Genomic DNA, 5,364 nt, shown 5'->3' on the forward strand with positions numbered 1-5,364 from the left:
CCTCTTCGGGGAATTCGTTCTTCCCCGCGGCGGTGATGTAACTCGCCGCGTCCTTGAGGGCTTTTATGTACGTGCCCTTGAGGTTGGACGATGACGTCGCAACCCGCATGATTTCAGAGACGTGCATAGTTAGCCCGGCGCTGACGTCCGCGGCCGAGCTCGTCCTTATTTGGATTGCCAGTTCCTCAGGCACGTCCGGTGTTGTGATCATCGTCCTCCACTTCTTCCCCTGGACGCCGTCGAAGCCATCGATGAGCGCGGCGCGGACGAAGCTACCGATTCTTCGTCGTCGGACTTGGTTCTCGCCCATAATCCTCCTGCCATCGATGACATGGCACCAGCTACCATGGCCGGAGCGAAAAGCATACTCTCCGACCTGTCTGCAGCTTTATGCGAACCCCTTGTCATTCTTCTTTGAAATTCCTCCGCAACCTCCATTCTGTTGCTTTCCGCCTCGCCATGCGCAGAAACATGTCCGGGAGCCTAGCGGTCCACTCCCGAACGGCCGTGGTCGTGAGATGACGACGCAGTGGGGCCCACTTGTCTACCCATAACTGCGTCGTGAAGGAGTCTCCCTCACCTGCACCGTAAACCTGTTTCTTTTTATTATCTAACTCCATCATTGTATATAAGTGTCTGTCGCCAAGTTGTCCACGAAAGTTTCCATCCTGGTGCCACTCTCTCTTTCGCACCCTACCCTGGTCAAGGCCGGTACAGGGTGACGGGGAGCCCCACGAGAAGGTGAAGTTAGTGGTCTTCGCAGATATACGCCCACCAACTTCTCCAAAATTCTCCTCGCCGGATCGGCAAACTGGCGGGTGCCAGAGGAGCCGACCAGCCACCACCCGACTATAGGATAATATCAGATTCATCGGGGTTTCGCAGGACGTAGTCCTACGTCCTGAAAACCCATACCCACCCCTTAGGAGAGTCATAGTTACTCCCGACGTTTACCCGTGCTTTTGTGTCTTTTTTCAATTCATTCACGTTGACAGAGCACTGGACAGAAATCACATTGCGTCAACTCCTCACAATGCTTGTTTTAATTGAACAGACGGATTCCCATGGTTCGTGCTAGTTCTCAGCTGAGTCTTAAATAGCGGCTGAAGAGAAAAATTTTTTTTCAATCATTCTTAGCGATCAAATGAACGTTACATTCTTCCGTATTTCTCCGAAATAGAACGATTTATGTAAAAATATCGTTACCTTGTGACGTTACTTAAGAAAACAATTCGAAAAAAGTCTTTGGCTCCTAGGGCTGATGCGAATATTTCAAAGTCCCTATGGTCCACACCATTGGTACGTGACACACGTTTACACGTTGCTCGATCGCTGCGCTCGCTCCAAAATAACCTAACCTAAAACCAATCTCTCTTGAGTTTGTTTTTCGATAAGAAGGCGATGTTCTTTAAATGCGCGAACGTACGGGATCTGAAAACTTGCGAACGTACTGTCACCCATCTAAAAAATATATTACACATCTCGATGGAACTTCTTAAGACTTTCATCACTATCGTCTTGATTTCTTTATCAGTGATCCCCATATATTTTAAATTTCCTTCTATATTAGGCGTTATTACCCCTCTATTGCCCAAGACCACGGGCAATATCTCTCCATCGTCGACATTATACTTTTTCTTGAGGTAATTTGGACATGGGAAGTACTTGTCGACCTTTTCTTTCTTTCTCTCTCTTCTTACCTTTAGGAGGTAATCCCTGTTCTCGTAGCGGACGGTAACGTCGACCACGAGACTTACTTGAGCCTCCTCCTGGCGTTCTCAATGTCCTCAGAAGTGGCCGGACAATTGATCCTTAGGGAGTTCGCTATTTTCTTTTCTTTCCTGTCACTTTCTTCATTAATCAGGCTAGAGGCCGCTGGATCGACTGAGTTCTTAATATAAATCGCTTTCTAGGGTACCGAGGTTGATAATGTGTTCAAACCTCAGTAACCCTAATCCTCCATTAGCTTTTGGAGTGTAGAAGGAACCCGTGGCTGTCGAAGGCACTAGGTGTAATATGGCCTTTATTTCTTCCATGACTTCTTTGTCCAACAGTTTTAATACACTATCGCTTGGTGTATTTATAAGCAGATGTTAAATACATCGAGGGAAGATGTACTTCGTTATTAACTCAATTTTCTGGATTAGTTTCAGAGGGGGCATTCTAACTCTTCTGACCACGCTCAAAATTTCAGATACTATGATGCCACAATGAATACCCTTACAAGGCCATAGTTTGGCGCCTATATACCTGAAGGCCTCATCTGGGTCAACGGTTGGTATGTTTATGTTTTCGAGCCTAATCCGTGATACCTTTACGAATCTGGTGTCCTTTTTCGCAATCACCTGGAACGTTTGGCTCTTCTCTCCTGATATATTCATTCCTAGGCCCTTCAGGTATTCATGAAGTATATCCATTTGGCATTGTGGCTCCCTCTCATCTTCACCACGAATTTTACGACAATGTCGTCAGCGAAAGTCAGGATTGGTACTTTTCTCCCATGACTGACATTAATGCCACTGGTTTGCTCCTCTATTATTTCCAGCAGCGACTCTAGACATAGATTAAATAGCAGCGGCGACAGAGGGTCACCCTGCTTGACTCCTCTAAGGATCTTGATCTAGACCCCTATATTATCTTTAGTTTTTATTTTGCTCTTGCCTCTTTGTACATGCATTCGATTAAATTGATTATAGGGGCCGGCACACCCTTCCTTGCCAGGCATTGTTTTAACGCCGAATAGAGTATTGTGTCGAACATTTTGGAGATATCCACAATTGTGAATATCCCCCCGTTATTTCTCTTACTGTGACTTAAGGCAGCGTTAAATAAATCTATATTAATTTTACATCCATTTTGTGATGTAAAACCTTTCTGCCTTAAGTTTAGCACAATACCTCTTCTCATCCTTCTGTCGAGGATGGAGAAGAAAAGTCGGCCGAGAATGGGGTCTATTGTTATAGGTCTCCAATTCCCGACCTGGTTGCTAGGTTCATTTGGTAATAATTTAGTCCTATTTTCCTTCCATACGGTCGGAAAATAGGAATTATAGAACAGAATATTAAAAAATTTTTGTCAATATTGCGGGCAGGCCAGATATCATTAAGTGCTCTTTTTGAAATCCATCTGGTCCTGCCGCAGCCTTCTTCCTCATCTTGTTAAGTTTCTCACTCACGTCCTCGGCGGTTGTCGACGGAAACAATTCACTTATTATCAGCTCAGAGGCACTATTTCCTGAGATTGGATTGAATTGAATGGTCCTGCACGACCCCACAGATCCTCATAGAGCCTTTTCATTTCTATTGCTTTTGCTGATTGACTGGCTGGTTCCAGGTATGCACGATCGTTGTTAATAACAACGTCGGCCAACTTCTTAGGACATTCTTTAAACAACCCCTTGCAACGTGGGTAGGAGTATCTTTGCTTTTTGTTTCCATAGCAATAATTATTATTCTTTTTATTTCCCTTAATTTGTTGTTTTGCCGTTTTATTTCTTTCACCATTCCTGCCTTTCTCTTTCTCTATTGCTCAATATAGAGATGTGTAAATAAATTCATTTAACTTAATAATAAGGGCTTCTCTATTTTTTTTATTATTTGCCCATGTTGAAGTGGTTACCACTTCTAAGAAAACTCTACATCTGGTCTTTTTAGTTTTCTCAAACACTGAAGCCATTGACAGCGCATAGACAAAAGACTGCGACGAAGTCAAGCCATAAACGGTAGACAGGCGACGTTGGCTTCGGGGTTTTTCAGTTATTGGGTAACACAGCTAGCGTGCGGATCTGGACCAGCTCAAATTGTATTCTTACTTATTACACTTCTATTTAAATATATTTTCTGCCTTACAATTTATCCACGTGTTTTCTCTGTTTACACCTCAACAGCCCAAAATTCTGTTAACCGAGCGCTAACCTCCTTTAACGGCGGGGGTACATCAGTTAGTTCCTCTACTTCTTTTTCTAGTTGGAGTCTCCACTGACGGGTAGACACCTCATTAAATATTTCCCCGCTAATTTCAGGCTCTTCGCACGTCCGCGCATTGCCTGAGTTAACGGGATCGCACTCTCTCTCTGACACCTCGGCAACCTCCCGAGGGCTGATATCCTCACTAGCTATCTTTAGTTTCTTTCTCTTATTCTTTATTTGTTCTGCAGTCCTGCTAGTGAGGATTTTACTTATCTCGATATTAGGGTATTTGAAGTCCTTATAGATTTCATCGAACTCCTTCAGGAGAGTTTCCTCTTCTACAGTCCATTTCCTTGTGTTTAGGGGTACGGTCCCCTTTTCTTCTCGTTCCTTACGACAGGGTGCGCATGCCGTTCGTGGGTGGATAGTCCTCTCTGAGTCCCGAAGCTCATAGGGTAAGCTTCGCATTTATACGCTCCTTCTGTTCTTTGACTAGTGCCACTACACTTTGGAATGTGGCACTTTGTCCCATGGAGCTTTGAGAAACTCCTTTCGCAATATAAACATCCCCACTGGATGCGAGCATCCGTGCGATGTTGACCAAGGTGCCTGTCCAGATATGATAGCGTTATGAAGAAAAGGTGAACGTGCCTTTTCTCACAGACCGGACAAGCAATCTTGTCTCCCATCAAAGGAGCCATGATCTTAGGAGTCATATCCGTGGGCCTTGGCAAGTCATTACGTATGGTCCCCTCCAAAGCGAATAAATCCGCCACAGCGCTTCCGGGACCGAAAAGCGGTATAACCGTTAGATTGGTAAGCCGATTTGTTATTCATTTAATTTCACAGTCTTCCGCTCCTTTGCCGCCGCACTCCGTTTAGCCATGGACGCCGCGTCCGGAGGATCATTCCCCACGCCAACGCGGCGTTCATATTACCGGCGGTACCACGGGGAGGTAGGAGTGCGATTTAAACAGACGAGACCGAAGTCTCCCCTGTCCCTGAGCAACTATCACACTCCTAGGGACCCCTTAAGAGGGTCATAGTTACTCCCGCCGTTTACCCGCGCTTTTGTTCCATATTAGTTCTCTATATCCATAAAAATAACAATGTAAAACAAAAATTAATAAGATAACTGTTCGCTCTATTTATTTAACACTATCGATAAAGTATTCGCAGTTTAATTGCAATCGTTCCAGCGATTTGAGAAGAAAGTGTTTTTGATATATACTTTGATGTGTGGCGGCACTCGACAACAAATATCGCCACTCGATACTAATTTCTGTCGGACGACGGCAGCGCAGTGGTTAGCGCCTTACGTTACGAATGTTCGGGACCCGGATTCAAATCCCGGCGACCGGAGTCCGATTTTTCTTCTACGCATCAAAAACGGAAGAAAATCAGCAGTACCCCATCAGCGACATCTACAGCCAGCAGCTCAATTATCACAGACAAC

General features: G+C 44.9%; 1 long non-coding RNA gene across 1 annotated transcript; it reads left to right on the forward strand.

The window, feature by feature from the left end:
* Window positions 1-516: 516 nt before the first annotated feature.
* On the forward strand, window positions 517-4,988 carry LOC112212632. The gene is made up of 3 exons (XR_002946464.2): window positions 517-529; window positions 1,380-1,382; window positions 4,933-4,988. It is a non-coding gene; the product is annotated as an uncharacterized LOC112212632 (long non-coding RNA).
* The last annotated feature ends 376 nt before the right edge of the window (window positions 4,989-5,364 follow it).

This window comes from Bombus impatiens, unplaced genomic scaffold (genome assembly GCF_000188095.3).
Source record: "Bombus impatiens unplaced genomic scaffold, BIMP_2.2 scf_0245, whole genome shotgun sequence".
NCBI classification, from domain to species: domain Eukaryota; kingdom Metazoa; phylum Arthropoda; class Insecta; order Hymenoptera; family Apidae; genus Bombus; species Bombus impatiens.